Consider the following 12,500-nt stretch of genomic DNA (forward strand, 5'->3'; position numbering starts at 1 on the left):
TATATTCTACAACAACAACAACAACAACAACGTGGACGATTCTACAAATTGGTAAATTCGAAAGGAATGTCAAGAGGTCATCCGATCGGGAAGTCCACCGTACCCCACCCCAGCTGGCCGCGGAATCAGCAAAGTCTCGTGACCCAACAGCGAAACGGGTCACAAAAGGTTATCAAACTTACCTTCCCCTATCGAATTACGCCTTCGCTCGACCCTTGCTTACCACCAACGACTCTAAAAACGAGGTCAGATACGGGTCTAACATCTACCCATCGCTAGGAGGAGAGGTCAGCCCCCTCCCCCTCCCCCTCCCCTCCCCTCCCTCCATCTAGCAGAAGCAAAAGTCGCGCACTCAGATGGTACAAACGAGTCCGAAAAAAAGGGACCAGAAGCAACTCGGTCGACCCAGACCAGACGCGCCTGCAACCAGTGGCGGGACGCGGCAGGGCGGGCAAGCAAAGAGCAGTAAAGCTTGCATGAAGTTGCACGTAACAGAATAAGGGGACGTGAGGGTGGGGTGGGGGGGGAGGAGATTAGAGGGATGGGGGGATAGGCAAGAGGTGGGGGAAGGGGGATGACTTGCAATTCACATCATGAAATTTATGTAAGAACTATATCGTTAAAAGGGAAGTTGATACGTGTGGGATGATCAGGAGGGGTGGGGGGTGGGGGGAGAGGGGAAGAGAAAGGGAGTGAGAGGAGAGAGGTGATGCACATGTGTATGCGTGTGCGTGTGCATGAGAAAGAGAAATGAAAGTGAGAGTGAGTGAGTGAGAGTGAAAGTGAGAGAGAGGGAGGGAGGGAAGAACACAGAGATAGAAATGAGAGAGAGAGAGAGAGAGAGAGAGAGAGAGAGAGAGAGAGAGAGAGAGAGAGAGAGAGAGAGAGAGAGAGAGAGAGAGAGAGAGAGAGAGAATGAGAGAGAGAGAAAGAAAGAAAGAGAGAGGGAGAAAGAAAGAAAGAGAGAGGGAGAAAGAAAGAAAGAGAGAGGGAGAAAGAAAGAAAGAGAGAGGGAGAAAGAAAGAGAGAGAGGGAGAAAGAAAGAAAGAGAGAGAGGGAGAAAGAAAGAGAGAGAGGGAGAAAGAAAGAGAGAAAGAGATAGAGAGAGCGAATCCCAGAATACCTTTCATACAAACAAACACAACCAAAATACCGCAGAAAAAAAAAACACACACAACCTCCCCTATACACCCTCCCCCTCCTACCCTCCAAGACCACCACAAAATCGAAAAAAAAAAAAAATCCACTCACAAAAGTACTTTCCCAATCCTGCCCAAGCCACTTGCACCAGAAACCGATCTCGGAACCTGGCCCTTCCGACACAGGCGATCTTGACATGGAAAAAAAGAATAAAAAAAAAAAATAATAGTAATAAAAAAAAAATAAAAATAAAAAACATTTACCGCTTTTATACTCCCGGCGCTGTGACGGAGGCATATTATCAGAAGAGAGAATATGATGTGAAAGCAGGGTGCTGCCGCCTCTCTCGCTGATTGTGTGCAATTGTGGTCGAGGTGGAAGTAATGAGAGATGTTGTGGCGGTAGTTGGAGTTGTAGTAGTGGTAAAATTAGCATTGTTGTAGTAACAGTAGCAGTAGTTGTAGTAACAATAACAGTAGTAGTAGTTATAGTATCAGTAGTAGTGGTTCCCACAGTGGTAGTAGTGGTAGTAGTATTACTGGTGGTGGCGGTGGTGGACGTAGAAGTACCATTAATAGTGGTAGATGTAGAAGTAGTAGCAGTGGTAGTAATAGCGGAAGTACTACTACCACTAGTAGTCGTAAAAATACCAGAATAGTAGCAGTAACATTCATAGCAACATATGGAGACGTAGTGAAGTTGCAATGATGTTGTAGTAACAATGGAGGTGATTATCGACTATAAAGTAAGGGTACAAACGATAAAAAGGAAAAAAAAACAACTTTTACAACAATAACAACAAAAACATTTCTCACACTTGAAAGACGAACAATCACCAAAGGCCAAAAATACTCATGACCGCAGCACCATGCAAAACGACAACAATTACAAATGAACACAATACAATCAAAACAAAGATAAAATAAGTGAAAGGTCTCATTCAATTTCCCACAACAAGGGTCCACTAAAAATACAAATCTAACATCCGCAAAGCCGGCATTAGTATGGCGCCTAAAACACGCACAGAAATACAACTACTACTACTACTACTAATAATAATAATAATAATAATAATAACAATAATAATAATGATAATAGTAACAGTAATAATAGTAGAAGTAATAGTAATATTACGAATAATGATAATAGTATCAAATATGCCTTATTTGGCTTATTTTATACTATTACTATCATCATCATTACTACTACTACAACTAATACTACTTCTAACACAACTACCACCACTACCACCCTCATCAATACTACCCCTACCCTTAAACGGGCCTAAAATAACAAAAAAACACACAAAGCGACATGAAGACCAACAGCACCACAGCACGAGGCCTACAAACGAGGCGGCAGCACTCGAGCCATCTCGTTGGAGCGAAGCCTCTCTCGTTCAGCGGGTCAAACGATGCGGCTTCGGGTCCTTAGTGGGTGCTTTACGACAGGCAAACAAGCAGGCGACGAGTTTTAATTTTATCTGGAAGTATGTTTAGTGCCTTGAGCTTTCTTCTTCTCTCTCTTCTTCTCTCTCTTCCTCTCTCTCTTCTTCTTCTTCTTCTTCTTCTTCTTCTTCTTCTTCTTCTTCTTCTTCTCTTTCTTCTTCTCTTCTCTTTCTTCTTCTCTTTCTCGTTCTCCTTCTCTTTTCTCTTTTCGTTTCTTTTGCCTCGAACGATTATGATCCGTGGATCTTATTATTCTTAAGATTTCACAAGTTTAACGAAAACGGCTGTACACAAAAAAGTACACAGACTAGACACACAATATGCACCAGTAAAAAGACTCGTACAATGTGTATACAAAAGAACAAACAATAAGCATACACAAAACATATTCTCACACGTGACACAGATACCTATCACGGTAAAATCAACAGCAAGATGCAAAACCACAAAGCACGGGGATTATCAACATCACGAACTTGCTCAGAGATTAATCAATAATAATAACAATAATAATAATAATGATAATAAAAGCGGATTTTCGTTGTCATTATTATTAACATTATTATACTGTTATATCTCGACTGATCTCGATTCCGGTTGAAAACCTCGCAAATGACTCGCCCAAAACGTCTAAAATGTGAGGAAACGAGATGGGAGGAAGTGGAGGGGGGGAGGGGAGGAGGAGGAGGAGGAGGTGGAAGAGGAGGAGGAGGAGGAGGTGGAAGAGTAGGAGGAGGAGGAGGTGGAAGAGTAGGAGGAGGGGAGGAGGAGCAGGAGGAGGAGAAGGGGAGGAGGGGGAGGAGGAGGAAGATGGATGAAGGGAATAATGTTTGCCTGCAAAATGCGTGGCACTGTGCCAACATCTGACAGGTTTTTCCCGCCTGTGCCTATGAACTTTGGTTGGCCGACGAGGTTTGGGGCTCGCCTCTTGCCTGACCTGGAAACGAGGCCTTTAACATTAAGGCAAAACCTGGCGGACATTTACTATGTGTGGTGGAGAGAGGGAGTAACGTAGGAAGAGACAAACACACTGCTGGACGAGGAGGGGAGGAGGGGGGGAGGGAATGAGGGAGAGGGATGATATATATATCTATATTTATATCTCTATATATTATATATACTATATATATTTTATATATACTGTATATATTATACATATCATATATATTATACATATCATATATATTATACATATCATATATATTATACATATCATATATATTATACATATCATATATATTATACATATATATATATATATTATACATATATATATATTATACATATATATATGTACATATATATATGTACATATATATTATACATATATACACACATAAATTTGTAAATACAAATACACACACGTATACATATAAGTAAAGAGATAGAAAGAGAGAGAAGGATGAATAGCAAAAGGGGGTACAGACAAAAGCACCCAACGATCTCCAGACAAAATCAAGTCCGATCAATCAATTAAAGCAAAAAAATTGAACGCATCCGCAAATAGCAATCTCATCACTTTCCAAAAACCCGTCAACATTCCGCATAAAATCCTCCACCAAATCACCAAAACAAGCATACCAAACATATATCAACAACCATTCAAAACATATACCAACCATACAAAATATATACCAACAACCATACAAAACATATACCAACAATCATACAAAACATATACCAACAATCATACAAAACATATACCAACCATACAACATATATATCAACAACCAACCATACAAAACATATATCAACCATACAAAACATATATCAACAACCAACCATACAAAACATATCAACAACCATAAAAAACATACCAACAACCATACAAAACATAACAACCATACAAAACATACATCAACCACCATAAAAAACATACATCAACCACCATACAAAACATACCAACAACCATACAAAACATATACCAACAACCATACAAAACATATACCAACAACCATACAAAACATATAACCATACAAAATATATACCATCAACCATACAAAACATATATCAACAACCAACCATACAAAACATATATCAACCATACAAAACATATATCAACAGCCATACAAAACATACCAACCACCATACAAAACATATATCAACCATCATACAAAACATATGTCAACAACCAACCATACAAAACATATATCAACAACCATACAAAACATACCAACAACCATACAAAACATACCAACAACCATACAAAATATATATCAACAACCAACCATACAAAACATATATCAACCATACAAAACATATCAACAACCAACCATACAAAACATATATCAACCATACAAAACATATATCAACAACCATACAAAACATATATCAACAACCATACAAAACACATATCAACAACCATACAAAACATATATCAACAACCATACAAAATATGTATCAACCATACAAAACATATATCAACAGCCATACAAAACATATATCAACAGCCATACAAAACATATATCAACAGCCATACAAAACATATATCAACAGCCATACAAAACATATATCAACAGCCATACAAAACATATATCAACAGCCATACAAAACATATATCAACCACCATACAAAACATATATCAACCACCATACAAAACATATATCAACAGCCATACAAAACATATATCAACAACCATACAAAACATATATCAACAACCATACAAAACATATATCAACAACCATACAAAACATATATCAACAACCATACAAACCATATATCAACCACCATACAAACATATATCAACAACCACCATAAACCACAGGCTAAAACAACTCACAAATAACACCTACCCATACAACATAATCACAATATAAACTCAAGTAACAATACTTACTCGAGTGAAAGAGAAAAGTGATGACACTCCTTGACACTCCTTGACCCTCCTTTGGCACTCTCCACCCGGCACTTCCTCTCCTCCCACGTTGTCAACACCTGCAATAAACGAGGAGAATGATATTACTCATAAACAAAATGCTATTATGATGGTGGTGATGATAAATAAATAATGATCATTATCATAGTCGTGATGATTATGAGAGCAATAGATAATAATATAATGATGGTTAGATGATAACGATGATGATGATGATGATGATGATAATTATAACATCAATAATAATAATGATGATGATGATGATGATGATAATAATAATAAATAGATAATAGTTATTATCATTACTTTTACAATCATGAAGATGAATGACGGTAATTAATAATAAATAATAAGTATGATCATAATAATGGTAATGACGATAATGAAAGCAAAAATAATAAACATTCATAATTCCTACTATCACGATAATAACAAAGATAAAAATAACGAAGAAACAAGAAAAAAAACACGAAACCACGCAATTACAGGCGCCATGACCACAAATGAAATGTTATTGGCTAGTCCGCACCTGACGCCACCTGTTGGACGTGAGGGAAAGAGAGGGGCGAGAAAATAATCACCTGGTAATTATTTTTACGAGAGAGATGAAGGGAGAAAAGAAGTGAGACAATGATCATTGCAACAGAGAATCAAGAAAAACGGACACAGCCATCGACAAAGATATCTGATTATCATTATCTTTCTTCTTTAGAGAACGACTATTTTCTTCCATCATTTACTATCAAGTACTCAAAAACTCGACGACATGAGTGCCTGACAACAACTCAACCTCATCCAAAAATGTATTCTTTTCCCCGCTCACCCCCCCCCCTCATTGCTGGCACCAAAGCACGTGTGCAACAACCCCCACCCCCTCCCCCTCCTTCCCCACCCCCGCTCCCTTCCGTTCCCTCGAGTCATAATCACTTTCCTCATGTATGGTGAGACGGCAGCTTTATCGGCACGGGGATCGTGACTTTGCGAACATTCTTTCTTCTTTTATTTTTAAAAGTTTCTTATCGGTTTCGTGACGTGTTTTTTTTCAGCCGGAGGGGAGAAGTGGGGTTGGGGATAGGGGGTGGGAGGGGGGGTTAACTGACCAACCCAATTCCCTCCTTTAATACTTTCTCCTTTCTTTACATGAATTCATGGGAATAAACTCGTGCACAAACTCAAACAAACACAAGTACACATGTAGAGACCGATCCATATCGACACACACACAAATACATATTCACACATTAACACAAATTGACATGTACACAAACAGAGACAGACATGTGAGCAATTCTTGTCATCTTACTCTTCTTGTCCTTGTATGTAAATCTCTCAATATTCTTTCTCGGGTATTTTCTTTCTTTCTGTGGTTTATCGAGGCTTTTCCGCCCTCCTCTGCATTTAATAGCTGTTTTACATAAATCTTTTTGTTCCCTATACTATTTTTCTTTCGGTCTAACGATTGATCTGTCTGTTTGTCTTTCGTTCACTCATTTACTAATTTACTCGTTCTCTCGTTTATTGGCCTCGGTTCGTGTAAATGTTACTTTGTTTCTGTTTGTCTGATTCTTTGTTTACGAGTCTATGTGTATGTGTCTAATTCTTTGTTTATAAGTCATGTGCACGTGTCTGATTCTTTGTTTGAGTCATGTGCACGTGTCTGATTCTTTGTTTATGAGTCATGTGCACGTGTCTGATTCTTTGTTTATGAGTCATGTGCACGTGTCTGATTCTTTGTTTATGAGTCATGTGCACGTGTCTGATTCTTTGTTTATGAGTCATGTGCACGTGTCTGATTCTTTGTTTATGAGTCATGTGCACGTGTTTGATTCTTTGTTTATGAGTCATGTGCACGTGTCTGATTCTTTGTTTATGAGTCATGTGCACGTGTCTGATTCTTTGTTTATGAGTCATGTGCACGTGTCTGATTCTTTGTTTATGAGTCATGTGCACGTGTCTGATTCTTTGTTTATGAGTCATGTGCACGTGTCTGATTCTTTGTTTATGAGTCATGTGCACGTGTCTGATTCTTTGTTTATGAGTCATGTGCACGTGTCTGATTCTTTGTTTATAAGTCTATGTGAATGTGTGTTTCTTTGTTTATGAGTCATGTGCACGTGTCTGATCCTTTGCTCATGAGTCTATGTGCACGTGTCTGATTCTTTGCTTAAAAGAGTCTATGAACACGTGTCTACCTATGCCCAATATACATGCGCATTTCCCATCATCCCTGCCTCTGTCTGTGTCCAAGTGTCCATCTCATCTCCTAAGCACGCAACAAGGGCCGCGCTGTTTACGACCACAAGCCTGGCCACCGACGACCCCTAAACAAGGTCGTCTTCCCCAATATGGTGGTTACCCCGACCACTGCTGCTGTGTCGTTACCCAATTCCATCTCCTTGCCTGGCCATTTGGGTTGTGTGTATGCCGTTATGTGCATTTATGTAGTATCGAATGCATGCATGTATGCACTCGTGAATATGCGTGGAGGTAGAGAGAGAGTGGATGGGTTTTGTGCCTTTCACTCCTGTTTCTCTTTTCCTTTCCTAACTCGCTCATCCCGTTGCACATATATAAAAATAATAATGCATAGCTAACCCAAAACTACGGTACATATAAACAAATACACACACACAAACATACACCTTATAACCACAGCTACTTAACCCACATATAATGTCATCATAATTTCTCGTTACTCAATCCCTCACTCACTCACACACCCCCTTGCTCCTTGCCCCTTGCCCCTTCCCCTCCCCCCTCCTCCTATCATGCCCCAGGTACTCTAAATGGGCCATTATAACATTACGCTTTTATTACTCACCTTGTTATGGATTCATTGGAGAGTAATTGGTCCTTTCTGAGCCTTTTAAAAATTATCTCGGACGTGAAAGTACCCGTGCTGCCCTTCCTTCCCTACCCTGCCCCCTACTCTATCTCTCCCCTCTCGTGCCCTGAGCCTTTTATCAATTTCCATCATCTTCATTCTTCCTCCTATTCTTCCTCATTTCTAACTCATCTAAAATCCTCGTCTCAAAACAATCTTGCGACACACAAACCTACTACGCCCACCCACCCTCAAAAGCCCAACCTGAAATCACCCCCCCCCCTACTCTGCTTCTCCTTTCTACCTCCTCTACCTTTCCCTCCAATATCTCTCCTCCTTTTCCCTAGACAGTTTTTCCCCTCCCCCCCCATCACTCCTTTCCCTCCTGTACCCCCCCTCACCCCTTTACCACCCCACGCCCTTTCGTCACCCGGGTAAAAAAAAAATCGGTAATTTCCCCCCACCATTAAACAGGTTAATGCGAGCATCAAACCCACGCCCTTATCTACCAATAATAACACCTGGGCGCTTTTCTTTCTCTTTAATGCGTCTGTGTTATTATCTTTATTATTTTGCTACACTTTTTTCCCCCGAAATAGCTTTGGTTGTTGCGTTCAGGCGGATACTCTTGAACTGCGTGTGAATGGCAGAGGGAGGGAGGGAGGGTAGGGAGGGAGAGAGAGAGAGAGAGCGCAAAATAGATGAACAGTTCACATATTCAAAGGGAGATCTTGGGACAATCATTTGTTCCTTTAATTTTATACACTCATTTCTAACGCCGCAGTTGGCTAAATACTTACAAAATAAAATAAGGACCCATGCAAAGTTGATCTCGGTATAATTTCCATAAAATACACGGTAATATTTTCTATGGCACTAATAATGTCCTTAGCGTTCATCAATGCGGTCTCCAATTCTACAGTAACAAAGGTAAAATCATATAAAAACTAAAACAAGAAAAGAAAGTAAAAAAACAAACAATTTTTGTGTTATCTAAAATCATATACACATAGATGTTCTCGGGTTAAAAATCTACAGGCTGAAATTATGGAACGATTTTATGTACAGACCTACAATATATATATATATATAGCTTACCGACACTTTCGCAGGGTCCACACCCAAAGAGAATTATCTATTTCACTCAAAACGTGTATTTCCGTGTTTCAATTCTCACTGTTTCCTTCTAAAAATCAAGTTGAACTCGACCACAACGCGTTCAAGCACCAGCGTTCACTCCCTTTCGTTCACTTGGGTTTTATACTCGTTCCCGTGTCTGAGTCACAGTCACGGCGAGTGAGTCAACTACTCTCGCCATAGGTACTCGTCTAGGAAGCTGGATCAATTAGCAAATGTGTGACTCAATAAGTGCACACCTGCGCTGCAAAATCATCACGTGTCCATTCATATGCCATCGGAGCAAACAAAACACGGAACTTGAATTTATGAAGTGCTACATGTGTATATTTATGCATGTTAGTGTGCTTGCACCCCACACACGCACGTATACGTAAATACATTACACAGGTACAGACACGTGTATTCACTCACTCACTCACATACATATATTGCATAAAAAAATATAGAGACACACACTGACGACACAGCCGCCCATTACCGGCGCCCAGTGAGCCGCGCGACCTCTGCGGCGTGACCATTAGCATTACGACAACTGCCGCACGACACAACGACCTGCACGCGCTCGCGGGCCCGCACACGTGGCCGGGGTTGAGAGCGGGCGTATCTCCGCAACCGCAACCGCTTTGATGATAATCTGGGGGCGGGGGAGGAGGTAAGGCAAAGGGGTTGTGACATAACGCGGTCCGGTCGATGTCACGGCCTCGCGCGGTGCGGCCGGTCGTGTGCAGCGGTGCGGCCGCATTTCGGGCCGGACGACATGCGTGGTGCTCGCGCGGAATTTCAGTTATACGTGCAATCGAAATCTTGAACGCGGCACTTTACCTATTCACACATTCTGAAAGTCGCTCTCACTCTCAAACACTTTCACCCTCTCCCTTCTAACACCAAACGCCCCCTTCTAAAACGACACTCATTATCAAAGTAGTTATGAGGCTCCCATCACTCGGGGCATCGCCTCCTCCTTTCTCCCCGCCTTCCATACCCCCATTCCTCTCTTTTCCCAACCTACCTCCCCCTAAGTAAGACCTCCCCCCCCCCACCTGTCGCAACATCCCCGAAACAAAACATTGAGGAAGAGACACTTGCACCGTTTAAAACGTTTTCTCCTATAAACGTTTTTTACGACGACCACACGAAGGAGATGGAGCGACTAAAAAGGTGAAAAACGACAGGTTGCGACTCTTTACGACTGAATGATAACCCGGAGGATGACAAAAGATTTAATAGGGTCTTGGATCACCAAATATCGTGGGGGGAAGGGGTGGGGGGGATGGGGTACGGGCAGAAAAGCGGAGGAAGTGAAGGAGGAACAAGAGAAGAGAAGGAAATAAGGATGTGAACACGGGAAGAGAGAGAGAGAGAGAGAGAGAGAGAGAGAGAGAGAGAGAGAGAGAGAGAGAGAGAGAGAGAGAGAGAGAGAGAGAGAGAGAGAGAGAGAGAAGAGGAGTGACAGACGATTAATCACGATTAGCTAACACGTCACGCGCCAACACCACACATAACACGGACTAATGCGCCCCCATCTACATTCCCCCCCTCCCCCCCTTCAATTCCCCCACCCACTCATATCCACTCATCTCGCTACGCCCTTCGCATCTCTTACGTAAGACGTCACGTAAAGGTGGACCAGGTGGGGTGGGGAGAAGATGAAGGGAGGGGAGGGGAGAGGAAGGAAGGGGAGGGGAGGGGAGAGGAAGGAAGGGGAGGAGAGGAGAGAGGAAGGGGAGGGGAGGAGAGGAGAGAGGAAGGGGAGGAGAGGAAAGGAGAGGAGAGGAGAGGAGAGGAGAGGAGAGGAGAGAGGAAGGGGAGGGGAGGAGAGGAGAGAGGAAAAGAAAGGAGAGAAGAAGAGAGAAGTGAGGAGACGAGAAGGAATGGAGAAGAAGAGGGAAGTCTTTCAACCATATATATTACCATTAGTTCAAAAACAAGCAAGCGAATGAATAAAATAGATGTTTAAAAAGACGGATAAACGGGTCAACAAGCAAACAAGCAAGGACGCACGCACGCACGCACGCACACACACAATAGCTTACAGACACCGACTAGGAAGAGGAAAGGCTCTCAGACCGCAGAAAGCAAGACAAAAACAAAATCACAGAAAAAAATAAAAAAAAGAAACGGGGAGAAGGTAAAAAAAGAAACGGGGAGAAGGTAAAAAAAAAGGAAAAAGGGAAATGAGAAGAAAAAAATAACAAGACCAGATAAACAGAAAAGGCAAACAACTGGAGAAAAGAAAATTAAGAGAAAAATCGGGAACACTTCACACAGCTGAGAGACGATTGCCAAACCGTGCAATATGAACGCAAAGAAATCAAGATAATTGCGGAACACCGTCACTATAATTTCATTTGGTTGGCTGGTTGTTGCTGTATAAATATTCGGTGATGAATAATGCACTGAACCCCAATGAAAAAAACAACTGATTAGTTTCGTTATACATCACCCAGTAACGTCTAAAAAAAAGAGAGTAAACAAAACTGCTTCTCTCAAAGTAAAAAGACCACCCACAACGACAGTAATAACCATATCATGACATTACCATAACAACAATAACATTATCAAAGCAATTTCAGCTAAAAGGTAAACAAAACAAAACATAATAAGCAGAAACAAATAAATAAGCAAGATATCCAACCCAACCACACGAATCCCTTGTTTTGCTTTCCGCCGCGAGGGAAACGAAAGCACACGAGTCTCTTTGTTAGTGTCCGTTTGTACGTGTCTTAGGGAGACGGAGACAGAGACAGACAGGCAGACATAGGAAGGAAGAAAGGGAGAACAAGACAGTGAGAAACGGAGAGGGAGGGAGGGAGGGAGGGAGAGAGGAGGAGAGGGGGAGAGGGGGAGAGGGAGAGGGAGAGGAGGGAGGGAGGGAGGGAGGGGGAGAGAGGGAGAGAGAGGGAGAGAGAGGGAGAGAGAGAGAGAAGGAGGGAGAGAGAGAGAGAGAGGGAGGGAGAAAGAGAGAGAGAGGGAGAAAGAGAGAGGGATGGAGATTAGAGACGGAGAGAAAGAAGAAGAGAGAAGGGAAGGGAGAAAGAGAGGGAAGGAGAAAAGAAAGAGTGAGAGTGAGAGG

At 41.7% G+C, this 12,500-nt stretch overlaps 1 protein-coding gene across 10 annotated transcripts in view; it reads right to left on the bottom strand.

Annotated features, from left to right (window-relative positions):
• The window catches only part of LOC122251463 (alpha-N-acetylgalactosaminidase), a 70,528-nt gene that overhangs the window by 14,957 nt on the left and 43,071 nt on the right, over positions 1 to 12,500 (bottom strand). For 8 of the 10 annotated variants that reach the window (XM_086536873.1, XM_086536875.1, XM_086536872.1 and 5 more), the window contains exon 2: positions 5,425 to 5,522. The gene's annotated coding sequence lies outside the window, so the exon portion shown is untranslated. Of the gene's footprint in view, positions 1 to 5,424; positions 5,523 to 9,385; positions 9,560 to 12,500 lie in introns of those variants that run through there. The other 2 variants (XM_086536878.1, XM_086536874.1) reach the window with 1 other exon arrangement.

This window comes from Penaeus japonicus, unplaced genomic scaffold (genome assembly GCF_977035675.1).
Source record: "Penaeus japonicus unplaced genomic scaffold, GWHDUDI00000001_assembly GWHDUDI00000005, whole genome shotgun sequence".
NCBI lineage: Eukaryota > Metazoa > Arthropoda > Malacostraca > Decapoda > Penaeidae > Penaeus > Penaeus japonicus.